Source organism: Podarcis tiliguerta (assembly GCF_965153285.1).
Source record: "Podarcis tiliguerta genome assembly, chromosome: Z".
In the NCBI taxonomy this organism is placed as follows: domain Eukaryota; kingdom Metazoa; phylum Chordata; class Lepidosauria; order Squamata; family Lacertidae; genus Podarcis; species Podarcis tiliguerta.
Window position 1 is genome coordinate 2,487,652 of NC_139553.1, and position 13,397 is coordinate 2,501,048.

The 13,397-nt window shown below is 46.8% G+C and overlaps 1 protein-coding gene across 15 annotated transcripts in view; it reads right to left on the reverse strand.

Annotated features, from left to right (window-relative positions):
- Positions 1-13,397, reverse strand: part of DAB2IP (DAB2 interacting protein) — a 312,170-nt gene that overhangs the window by 103,137 nt on the left and 195,636 nt on the right. For 2 of the 15 annotated variants that reach the window (XM_083422910.1, XM_083422913.1), the window contains exon 1: positions 12,484-12,765. The exons of 10 other annotated variants lie outside the window; for them this stretch is intronic. The gene's annotated coding sequence lies outside the window, so the exon portion shown is untranslated. Of the gene's footprint in view, positions 1-12,483; positions 12,766-13,397 lie in introns of those variants that run through there. 3 more of the 15 variants (XM_083422911.1, XM_083422908.1, XM_083422912.1) reach the window with 2 other exon arrangements.

The window sequence follows — 13,397 nt, forward strand, 5'->3', positions numbered from 1 at the left end:
CTTATGATATATCATTTTATTTATTTGCTTTGTTTCATTCAAAAGCCACCATCACCCCAAAGTGGTTTATGAAAAAGATACAACAAACAAACAAGAAGTATTATTAAGAAGAATTAACAACAGTTTCACCCTTTCACAGTGTTTGTCCCCCAGTTCCATTAGTGATGACACTACTAGGGTTGCCATATTTCAAAACATATGTGAACCGCCCTGAGACCTTCAGATATAAAGGTAAAGGGACCCCTGACCATTAGGTCCAGTCGTGGCCGACTCTGGGGTTGCGGCGCTCATCTCCCTTTACTGGCCGAGGAAGCCGACGTACAGCTTCCAGGTCATGGGGCCAGCATGACTAAGTCGCTTCTGGCGAACCAAAGCAGCACACGGAAACGCCGTTTACCTTCCCGCCGGAGCAGTACCGATTTATCTTTTGGGGGGGGGGCAAGTAAATTTTTATTAATATTGCTCATTTATACATAAGTACAAATACAAAATTTATACCATAACTTGCGCGTATCACATCAAATCAACAAATCAAAAATACAACACAAAATTATTTTAGGCTCCGCTGAGCCGTAGACTTCCTTCCACACTTTTGGTAAGTATCAGATAAATTTGAATTCACGTATTTTATCATTTTAATCCTGTATCATTTACTGTTAGAGTTAATTCAGCCCCGGGTACCTATTTATCTACTTGCACTTTGACATGCTTTTGAACTGCTAGGTTGGCAGGAGCAGGGACTGAGCAACGGGAGCTCACCCCGTCGCGGGGATTTGAACTGCCGACCTTCTGATTGGCAAGTCCTAGGCTCTGTGGTTTAACCCACAGCGCCACCCGCGTCCCTCCTTCGGGTATAGGGCGGTATATAAATAAATTTAATCAATCAATCAAAAGATGAGAAACAGATTAAAGCTCACAGCAGCTTTCCAAATATCTAAGTTGGCTCATCTGAGCAAAAAAGCTAGTTGGCAGGTACTGAGAAGAGGACAGCAAAAGTGTCTGCCTGGCGTCAAGAGGCTGGGAGTTCCAAAGAGTGGAAGATGCAGCACTGTTGGTTACAGCATGGTGCTGATAACGCTTAGGTCGCAGGTTTGATCCCTATACAGGACAACTGCGTTGCAGGGGGTTGGACTAAATGATCCTCAGGATCCCTTCCAATTCTACAATTCTGTGATACTACAGGTGAAACTCGAAAAATTAGAATATCGTGGAAAAGTTCATTTCTTTCAGTAATTCAACTTAAAAGGTGAAACTAATATATGAGATCTACTCATGACATGCAAGGGACGCGGGTGGCGCTGTGGGTAAAACCTCAGCGCCTAGGACTTGCCGATCGTCAGGTCGGCGGTTCGAATCCCCGCGGCGGGGTGCGCTCCCGTTGCTCGGTCCCAGCGCCTGTCAACCTAGCAGTTTGAAAGCACCCCCGGGTGCAAGTAGATAAATAGGGACTGCTTACTAGCGGGAAGGTAAACGGCGTTTCCGTGTGCGGCTCTGGCTCGCCAGAGCGGCTTTGTCACACTGGCCACGTGACCCGGAAGTGTCTGCGGACAGCGCTGGCCCCTGGCCTATAGAGTGAGATGAGTGCACAACCCTAGAGTCTGGCAAGACTGGCCCGTATGGGCAGGGGTACCTTTACCTTTACCATGACATGCAAAGCAAGATCTGCTTCTACTTCTCAGAGGTCCAATCTTGCTCGATTTGCAATCCTTGTTTTGCTGATTTCCTTGAATATTCTAATTTTCTGAGATGGTCAATTTGGGGTTTTCATCAGCTGTAGGCCATGATCATCGCAATGCTAACAAACCAAGGCTTGACATATCTCGCTTTGCATGTCATGAGTCTATCTCATATATTAGTTTCACCTTTTAAGTTGAATGACTGAAAAAAATGAACTTTTCCATGATATTCTAATTTTTTGAGTTTCACCTGTATTCTCAAGGATGGATTTCTTCTGCCGACTGAAGTGCTTGAGTGGGCACATGTGCGGCAAGGCAATTTTGTAGGTAGACTGGTCCCAAGTTATTCAGGACTTTATACCCTGACAGCATTACCCCTTGAACCTGGCCCAGAAGCAGGTCAGAAACCAGTGCAGATCTCTGAGCGCAGGTATTAGATGCTGACGAGGCCTCGCTCCTGCCAGCAACCGCACCGCAGCATTCTGCACCAGCTGCAGCCTCAGGATCAGGAGCCAGGGAAGCCCTATGTGAAATCCTTCCTAATTTTGAAGAACGTAAGAAGAGCCAAGCCAGATCAAGCCAAAGTTCTGCTTCAGCCTTCCCTGAGTTTTAGGCAAAACCGCCATTACCCCTGCCAAGAGCCTGCACTACAAGAATGTTGCTAGGCACTTAAAGAGGACTTGTGGATTGAGCCCATGGCAGAAATTCACATAAATGTACAGAATTTGGCCTCTTGGTGAATGAGGACCAGGTGTGTGTGTGTGGTGGGGGGTCCTCACTTTTTAAAAGGGGTGAGGAGAAGGAGAAGGGCAAGATATCTAGAGCATGGATTAAAAGACTGGGGGCTCCACTCCCTAGCCACAGCCCTGCTACAGAGACCAGGTCCAGGGGAGTTGTAGTACGAAGTCTCTGGCTGGCTGACTACAGTATTGATTGATTGACTGATTGATTGATTGATTGATTGACTGACTGACTGCATTTATGCACCAACTTTTTCTCCAACGAGCTCAAGGTAACGTACGTGCTTCTCCTACTTCTCCCACAACAACCCTGCAAGGTGCATTAGGCTGTGACTGGCCCCCAAGGTCACCCAGTGTGGGGTTCGAATCCTGGTCTCCCAAGCCCTAGTTTGACAGCCACTGACAACTCAACACCCACATGCTCTTTACACCCCCCCCCCTGGTTAGAGCAACAAAAGGCAGAATATTCCTGGAGGAGCATCTTCAATCAACGGGAGGTGGAGTTATGGCGAAGCCTGTAAAAGTGCTGACCCCTCAAAATATGGGTGGGTGGGTTCCACTTCATCCACAAGCCTCCAGCCTTTTGCCAGCAGCACCCAGACAACCCCAAAGCCCAGGTGACGTAGCCCCGCCAAGAGAGTTATTGGCAGGTGAATCTTGCCATTCTCACTTGGGCGATGAGGCAATCCTCTTTTTAAAGGCTACTGCTGAAGTCATTTGCTTTATTACCTTGGCGCCTGCTCCCCACCCCCACCCCACGTTGTTTGCCGTAAGTCTCTTGGCAGCAGCCCATGTCTCTGGGTCCAGCTCTTTCCCCCTTCATAACCTCAGCAGAGGGCATCTGTATTCTCCACACACACACACAACCCACTTGCCACCCACAAGCTCGGCTCAAAATCTCACACTGGGGCCTAAGTTCTGGCAAGGCCACTAAAAAGGTACTTCACAAACCTCTTCATTTAAAAAACAAAAACACGGCCGGGGGAAATAAAAACACAGCAAATCTTTACGTGTGTGCAATGCAAGGATTGGGGTTTTTTGGGTGGGGGAGCAGCACTTCTGCTCCTAAGAATAGTCATACCTCGGGATAAATACCCTATTTTTTGCTCTATAAAACTCACTTTTTCCCTCCTAAAAAGTAAGGGGAAATGTGTGTGCGTCTTATGGAGTGAATGCAGGTTGCGCAGCTATCCCAGAAGCCAGAACAGCAAGAGGGAGCACTGCTTTTGCTGCACAGCGATCCCTTTTGCTGTTCTGACTTCTGAGATTCAGAATGTTTTTTTTTCTTGTTTTCCTCCTCCAAAAACTAGGTGCGTCTTGTGGTGTGGTGCGTCTTATAGAGCGAAAAATACGGTACACTTCAGGTTGAGCGCTTTCGGGTTGCACTCCACGGCGACCCGGAAGTAACTGAGTGTGTTACTTCCGGGTTCCGCCGCTCGCGCATGTGCAGACAGTCAAAATGACGTTGCGCGCATGCGCAGAAGCAGCAAAACATGACCCATGCACGCGCAGATACGTTGTTGTGTTCGGGATGCGAACGGGGCTCCGGAACAGATCCCGTTTGCATCCTGAGGTACCACTGTATCACACTGAAGTCATCAAATCTGCAGCCATTATTGTTGCAAAGATGTATTTCCATGAAAAACGGGTTTTTTAACCTGTTCTGTTTCCCCAGAGCAGGCCAGGGGCAGTATGCATGGTTCCCCCTCAGCAGCGGCACCCTCAAAATTATTTGTGCGACTACTCTGCACGGCAGGTTAGGCTAAGAATGACTGAATGGCCTGGTGTCCCCTGTTGAGCTTCAGAACAGAGCAGGGATGGGAAAGTGGGCATTGCAACTAACTCCTTGACCAACGCTCTAATGTTGGAAACCACAAACAGGAGTTGGTGCTTGGGTGTGTGGGCAGAGCCTGGTGGAATCTCAGACACCACAGAACAAGCAGCTTGCAACGAGGAACATACAAATCTGCCTCGCTTGTGCACGTCATGGGGTCAAAAAGGATATGCTGGAGCTGGAAAGGTTTCAGAAAAGGTTGGCCAAAGATGATCGAGGAGATAGAGCGATTCCCAAATGAGGAAAGGTTGCAGTGGTTAGGACCTTTTACTTTAGAGGAAAGGTGAGTAAGAGGAGACATGACTGGAGTTTATAATAAACGATGCACAGCATGGGGAAAGCGCAAAGAGAAAAGTTTCCCTGTCTTTTTCGTAAGGCTAGAACTCTTGGGCATCCTATGGAGCTGAATGCTGGAAGGACAGATGAGAGAAAGTCCTTTTTCACACAGTGCAAAGTCCAACTGTGGAACTCCCTCCAGCAGGAGGCAGTGGGGGCTACCAACTTGGATTCTTTTAAAAAGGGGACTGGGACAATTCATGGGGGTGGGAGAAGGCGATGGATGGCTACTAGACATGTTTCCTCTGCTGTGACAGTCAGAGGAAGAAATGCTTCTTCTTCTTCTTTTTCTTGCAAAAAACACACACTTTTATTTAAGCCATTTAAAGTAGCACAGCACTTCTGCCAATAGGGGAGAAAAGTAGGCATACATTGTTGGTTTGAAAATTCAGTCAGCCCATTCCATCCCCAATGCTAAATAAGCTATACTGGAAGGGTCAGAAATCATTTGATTATTTTTTTAAATCCATTTATCAGATGATCATCAGCTCAAATCTTCTCGGGTTTAGATTATGCTGAAGTTCATCCTAAAGTGCCCCTCTTGGTTGGACATAATCAGCAATCATGCAATAATTCGTTCCTGAACCTCTCAATCTGTGGAACTGCCATCCTGATTTGGAAGTCGTTGTCTCCCTTTGAGATTCTCCCTTTGCTTCAATCAGCATCAGATATTCTACACATCCAAATCTTCAACACACCTGAAGGACATAACATGTTTTCTTCTGATGCCATCTGAATCTTCCCAGTTACCAGAACCCTGATGCGATCTTAACAAACAATAAGTTCTGGATAGCAGTTGCTGGAAACCACAGGAGGGGAGAAACATTTCTATCGTGCTTTTTCTCTGCTCCCTGGTTTCCCATAATGGGCATCTGCTTGGCCAGTGTGAAAACAGGGTGCTGAACTCAATGGACCACTGGCCTGGGCCAACAGACTTGTTCTTTTGCTCACCTGTGTTGGAAGATGGATTGCCAGGCTGAAGATTATTAAACTATTTTTAAAGCAGAGTGTACACAACTCCACAAATAGCCTGGGTCACACACTCCCACCCATCCCTCAGCTGCTTATTTCTGGACTATTGAGCTGAATAAACTTAGCTTCTGAATGGAGTTTGCAAGTTTATATATTCACAAAACCACAGAACTGACCCAGAGGATTATTTAGGCCAGTGTTTCTCAAACCTGGGTCCCCAAATGCTACAACTCCCATCGTCCCTAGCTAGCAGGACTAGTGGTCAAGGATTGGACCCAGGGTTAAGAAACATTGATTAAGTCCAACCCCCTGCTATGCCAGCAAGTCGTGACCCCAGGAAACACTTAGTGCTAGTCTGCCATGCATGCATGCAGCTGGCACTTGCCACACAATGTACACTCTGCAGAGGCTCAGAGACGCTCTCTACTATGACTTCATACGACTCAGAACTAAGGCTGACAATACAAGCAGGTTATTGGCCTGGGTCCAGCTAAGCCTACGAAGATAATGCATGCAAATTGTCTGCAATTCTCTGAACAGCATTACTATCATTGCCACCGTCCACAAGCTGATTTTAGGCAAGTTGTTGCCTATGAGCCTCAAGTGAGCGCCTGTGAAGGCAGCAAAACACACCTGAATCTTGTGCTGTTTGCTTCATGGAATGCTGGGAGGAGGAGGAGGGCTGTGGGGCAGCCTGTGCAATAATAATCTGCAAACAGTAAAAGAGCTTCCTTGCCAAGCTGGCCAGGTCAGTGAAATTTTGCATGCCAATTAAATACTGTAATCATACACAGCAGCCTACCAAAGAAAAGGCAGTCAAACCTGACAGTAACCACACACGCAAACAAACACACAGTTTGCTTTTTACATACAAAAGAATCCCCATGTATATTAACACTTGTGCCCATTTGACACAGAGCTACCACATTTTTATAGGCAAAAGTTCCTGTACCAGGTTGGCAAAGCCTGCTGTAAAACATAGCCTATAAAGTAAGATCTCAAAGAATCGTAGAGTTGGGAGGGATATCCAAGGGTCATCTAGTCCAACACCCTGCAATGCAGGAATCAGTGCAGAAACTATCTAAATAATAATAATAATAATAATAATAATAATAATAATAATAATAATTTATTTATACCCCACCCATCTGGTTGGGCTTCCCCAGCCACTCTGGGCGGCTTCCAACAAAATACTAAAATACAGTAATGCATCAAACATTAAAAGCTTCCCTAAACAGGGCTGCCGTCAGATGCCTTCCAAAAGTCTGGTAGTTGTTGTACTCTTGGACATCTTGTGGGAGGGTGTTCCACAGGGCAGGTGCCACTACTGAGAAGGCCCTCTGTCTGGTTCCCTGTAACTTCACTTCTCTCAGGGAGGGAACCGCCAGAAGGCCCCCGGAGCTGGATCTCAGTGTCCAGGCAGAACGATGGGGGTGGAGACGCTCCTTCAGGTATACAGTCATACCTCGGGTTAAATATGCTTCGGGTTGAGCATTTTCGGTTTGCACTCCGCAGCACTTACTTCTGGGCTTCTCCACTAGCGCATGCGCTCAAAATGACGTACGCGCATGCACGGAAGCAGCAAATCGCAACCTGCGCACACGCACAGACGCGGATTGCGTTCACTTCAGGATGTGAACGGGGCTCCAGAACAGATCCCGTTCACATCCAGAGGTACCACTGTACTGGACCGAAGCCATTTAGGGCTTTAAAGGTCAGCACCGACACTTGTGCTTGGAAACGTACTATATATCTCTATAGAGATAGTTCATAACTACAAGGAGAGTCAAGCTACAAGGAGAGTTCCTTAGGACTGAGCATGAATGGGACATTATGGAATTTTTTTTGGGGGGGACTAGGAAGCATACAGGGGGGGCAATGATAGCCTTCCCTCAGTCATGCATGGACCCCGAAGGCCTAAGATAAGCATCATTCCTTCTGCGAAATAGGTATAACAAGCACAGTCCCCCTTCACGGGGTCACTCTGAAGATTCCAGCATCAAACCAGCAAGGTTTTGAAGGTCTTACACGGAGCATCACAAGACACTGAACTGACTTGTAAAATTCTAATAAAAGCTGTGTTGCTTTTTCCCAAGTCTGTGATGCTTGCAACTGGGGGTTATTTTGAGGGGGGGGGTGGGAGCAGCTGGCTGGCTCTCGCTTTTCCTCCTTTAAAAAAAAAAAGAAATTCACATCCTCTGATTTTCTGGCTGCTTGCTTTGTACACTGAGCCAAGAAACAGGAGGAATAACAGAAACGTGTCAACAAATTGACACCTCAGAAGGCAGGAAGCGCCTCCTCCACTTTCCCACCACAAACTTTCAAAGCAAAGACTAGAAGCCAGAGTGGTTATCTCAGCAGCTGCTGGAAATCTGGTTAGTTCTCTTATCACCTAGCTCGGTTTCTCACCAGCCTGGAATAATTAAGAAACGAAAGTGGAAAAAAAGGTTAAGGAACTGAACATCCACCTTCTTTCCATAGCAGCAGCCAGGAGAGCGAGAGACCAGAGAAATAGCAAGATGACCGCATTTTGTTTCAACGCTCAGCGCCTAGGGACATTTCCCAGCTCCTGAGCGATGCTAACAAAATGGTCTGCTTTTTAATATAATATTAAGAACCAAGGGAGGTTGCCTCATAAACAAGTCAGCCCCTGATCCATTCAGCTTAGCAGGGTCAACACTGATCAGTAGCAGCGCTCCAAGGCGGCAGCTTTCCCAGCCCTACCAGGTGTGGGGAGGTGCTAGGGTGGCGTGGGAATGGAGCTTGTGACCTTCAGCAAACAGAGCAGGTGCTCAGACATTACGTTTTAGTCTGCTCCTTACAAAATTAAGCACCATCCACTCCTTGTGTCCCTTAATACAAAGTGGTTTAATGTCCGAAGCCTTAAACCATTCCACCCAACTCAGTATTGGCTGCCCAGACTGGCAGTGGCTCTCCTAACCCCACCTGGGCTGGAGATGGCGGAAGCTGAACCCGGGACCTTCTGCATGCAAAGCAGGTGGTCTACCCCGAAGCCACAGCCCTTTCCCCCAGCTATGCCTCCTTTTTTGTGGGGAGGGTCTGCAGTGCTTTGTTGCATTATCAAGGCCAGTGTGAAGCATCAGGCAGAGAGCATAGAGGCTAGGCCAGGAAGTTCTGGGTTCAAATCTTCATCGAGCATTTGGGGCAACTTTCTCAAGGTAGTCTCAGCCTAGCCATTTCAGGGCACCATTGTTTTGTTTGTTACACAAATGCAGGGATTTGCACCTTTGGCAGGAGTGTTGAATTTTTCAACTTCCAAATTACAAAAATGAGAGATGCTAAAAAGTTGCAACATAACTTGGGAATTCAAAAGATATTTTGGGTAAATTGATATAATTTAGCTTTGCTTGGTAAGTAAATTGTGTATAAAACTGCAAAGAAATCATTAAAAATGATTGCCAAGTGCTTGCAGTTATAACAAAACAACAACAACTTATTATCATTTATCATTACCATTTAACGTTTTACACGTTGTGTGTTGTTGTTTCTCCATTTGATCTTTTTACATGGTTTTACATGCATTGTGTATTTTAAGCATTGTGAATCACTGTTATATTTATTGACTATAGTTTAGTAATTATTTATTGTTAAGAGTGAATTTCTGTTTAATTATTATTTGCTGATATTAAATGTTATTGTGTACTATTATATTCTAATGGATTATCGAATATTACTTTTTTGATACATTGTTTATTTTAAAGTTATGTTATTATGGCTTTTTGTATTGGATCAGATTGTTATAAGGTGTGTGATCTTTGTTATTTCTTCAGCTTGCAAACTGCCTTGTGTATAGTAATATAGAAAGGCAGTATACTTATTAAAAGTGAAATGAAATGAAATTTTCAGGTGGTAAAATAAAAATTATTTGGTTTTCTGAAAGCAGTTTGTGTTTCTTCATCAGACGTAGACTTGCCAAGTTAAATGGTGTCCAATCACAAAAATAATAGCAGATTTGAATTCCTCACACCCAAAAATATATTGTTAAGACTAATCACTTAAGAAATTAGCAAAAATTGCATTTCATTCCCCTAAAATGATATGCCCTATCAGGGCAGCATGCGTGCTTCTCGAACCCCGCTTTTATCCACCCAGCAACCCTGTGAGGTTGGCCCATTAAGCATCATAGCTAAGTGGGGATTTGAACCGTTGCCAATCCCAGTTTGGCAATTTACAAAGAAAGTCACAGTGGGAGGAGGGCCAAAGACGCGCTTCAAACACAGAGAAGTTGTTTCCTTTTTTCCAAAACTGCATTCCAGCCTGAGCTCCCAAACAGCCTGCATAGAACTCCTTGCACTGGATGCAAGTAAAATAAGCAGTGTGGTGAAATGGCTAGAACAGCCTTTCTCAGCCTGCATTCTGGCTGGGGTCTGTGGGAGTCACAAGCTGAATTCACATGGGAGTTCCCTCCGTTTTCCAGATGTTTCCCTGTTAATTTTCCAAGTTAGATTTGAAGCTTGCACGTGACGTGAAAACCACTTTCTAAATGCCACTGGAATACTGTGCAAGTTTATCACTCTGTGTGATTTGCTTCCAGAAAAATATCCATTTGCAAACAATACAGAAATCTATTTGGTTATTTGTTGCACTTATATCCCACCTTTTCTTCCAAGTAGCTCAAGATAGTGAACATAGTTCTCTCTCCCCCCATGTTTAAACCCCCACAACAACTCTGAGGTAGGCGGTGTTTAAAACTCCCATTGTTCTAGCCATGTTTTGCAACAGGGAATTTCATAAATGCGAGCAGTTTCTGAGCTCTGGGTGCAATACTGCGCCTAAGATTTCAGATTAAAATTGCCACTGTTACTCAGAAGTAAATCCCAACCAAGTTCAATGTGGCTTCCTCACAAGTAAAATGTGCATGGATTGGGAGCCTGAAAACTTTCTTTTCTTTTCAACCCAACATGTTTTGTTTAGGTTTTAGTTGCCTTGTTTGATGTACTTTTAATATATAATGTGCTTTTAATTTGAAATATACTAGCCAGTTAGTTTATGATGGTTTAAGTCAGTGATGACCAAATTTGGCCCTCCAGCTGTTTTGGGACTACAATTCCCATCATCCCTGACCGCTGGTCCTGTTAGCTAGGGATGATGGGAGTTGTAGTCCCAAAACAGCTGGAGGGCCAAGTTTGGCCATCACTGGTTTAAGTAGTGCATGTTAAAGTGTTATCTACCTCAGACTCTCACAGTGATGCTTAAAATCAAAACAAATTTGGGAGTGGGATCATTGCAAGACACTTAAGTCCTAGGTCTGCAAACTGGACACTCAAGGTGGTGTCTCTGCCATCAGTTGCATAGGCCTTTAATATGTGTTAATTGCGGAGCCCAAAATATCTATTTATATGAGGGAAAGGAGTTTTTAGGGAGAATCCAGGGCTTGTCTGCAGAGTGGAAAGAAAGGTGATTTTTTTTCTGCCTCCCCACTTCCAGCCATTCTCTGAAGAATGGAGAAGAGACCCTCTTAAGAATATTAGGGGGGCGGTTTGGAGGGGAAGCGTGACTTTTTTGGGGGGCATTCTTCAGATGAGGACCAGACCATGTGAAAAATGAACGTAAGATTCTAGCTGCAGTTCATTCATTTTCAGCTTAGTATTCTTGCTATTAAAAAACGACGCCTAGACATTCCGTTGCTGTGCATAACAACCTAGGTTTAAGGTGCCATTCAGCTCCTAGCTTTCATATATCAGTTTCTAAGGCTGAGAGGGGGGTCAGGCTGGAAGGCAGTGCCTGGCCCAAGGTCACCCAGTGAGCTCCAGGGCTGAGTGGGGTCTTCAACATCCCAGTTCCTAGTCCAACCCTTTAACCATTGCACCACCACTGGCTCAAATAGAGCTAAACTTGCACATTATTTGGCAGGCATTCCAAAAGGGTGCTTCTGTGTCCTAGGGAAAGCTAAGCTATAATGCAGGAATTGAGAGGTAGGGGAACGCAGGGGAAATGAAATATGAGGGTATGAACACAGCCACAGTCTGAAACATCTGGAGGGAACCAAGTTGGAGAAGTCTGGTGTTAAATGTTGAGCTATGCAAATATGCTATTACTGCTCAAACAAGGAGCTGATAGCGGGCTGGGGCTGTTTTTTTTGGGGGGGGGGCCTACCTCACTGGATTGTTGTGAGGATATAAAAGGGACCCCTGTGAGCCCATCCAGTGCTGGATTTAGGTATAAGCTAAACAAGCTATAGCTTGGGGCCCCACTCTCTTGGCCCCCCAGATTCACTATTAATATACTTCTTCTTAATTGTATTTCAGTTCAACAATTACTTTGATAAAATACATCTCTTGTTACGTGCAAACGGCTTGAGATACCTATTAGGTCCATCAATTACCATATAGCATATATTCAACACCAAAAACAGCGGCCATTCGTTGTTGACAAAGGACAGCTGGACGTATAAAGGGCCCCATTACCGAGTCAGGAGCTTGGGGCCACATCAAACCTAAAAACGGCCCTGCCCCATGTCACAAACAACCACTCCAGGAACTACGTTTACTCAGGAGTAGGCGACCACCCCGCTGCATCCCACGGAGCGGGAGTGTTCCCTCAGGAGGAAGCGCGTGCAACATCTGCCGCCGCTGCCAAGCGCGCCATCCCGCGCTGCACCGGTTGTTGCTCCCGAGCAAGCCCGCACCTGGTTCTAGCATGCCAACGCCCATTTACTCTGGAGCAAGTCCCCCCCCCCCGCGTGCAAGAGAGCTTGCTGCCAGGACGCCTTGCCGCCGGGCATAGCCAGCGCCGCCGCCTTCCCTGGGCCTGATTCCCGATGGAAGGAAGCGCACGATCGCCGCTGAGCCATCTCCCCATTGCAAGCTCTGAATCGCGCTTGCAACCAGAACCCCCGAGGGGCTTGCTCATGAACAAACGAGGCGGGCGTTCATTTGATCCGGCCGTGTCGCAGCGCCCTTACCTTGGCAGCCGTCTCCGCCACTTGCGGGTCTCCTCGGAGAAGGAGGCGCCACGCCGAAAGCCCCACAGAGCAGTATCTGGCGCTGGCCACCATCGCTCCCCAGCCTGCCTCGGCTCGGGGAGTGGAGTGGAGCGGGCGCTGCTCCTCTTCCTTGTGTTCCAGGCCCCAATCCTCCCGGGGGTTCGACCTAGCAGCAGCAGCAGCAGCAAAGGCGGACTCAGCCCGGGCGCAATCCAGCCTCCTTCCCTCGGCTGGCTCGTTCCGCGGGAAGGGAGGAGACAAAGGCGAGCCCGACCCGGCCCGGCCCCTCGCTTGCGCTGCCGGCCCGCCCTCCTCCTCGCTTCCCTTCCTTTGGGAATCGGGAAATAGGAGGAGAGAACAGATCGTGCATGTACTCAAAACTACGGTGCGGCTTCCCCTCGCGCCGAACTGATTGCGCACCGAATAGACTCTCGCCTCTTTCTGCTTTTCCAGCGGTTTGAGCAACAGCAAAGTCTGGATCGAGAGGGTTTTTGGAGATGCTTAGAGACGCCCTTCTCGTGGCTTTGACCTGGTTGCCGGTGGTCTACAGGGCCAAGTTCAAACAGATTTTGTTATCCAGAGGCCACTGTGCAAAGTCACATCTAAACCGGCTGGCACATCTGCCAAAGCCCAGCCTAGGGTGCAGGATACCGTCTTAGCAAGATCGTATGTTCTCTCCATGAAGGGATGTGACTACTGGGGAGATGGTAAAACACCTGACCCAAGCAGAGAGGCTGTGGCTTTCTCAAGTCCTTATGGGCGGATTTCAGACAGATTATACAGCATCCCCTCTTAAACTAGCCTTCTTCCCCAGCACAGAGAGATTGGCAGGTCTGTGGCTCCTTAGAGGCTTCCACGCGTTGCCTTTGAAGCTCCAGTCTGCAAGGCAATCT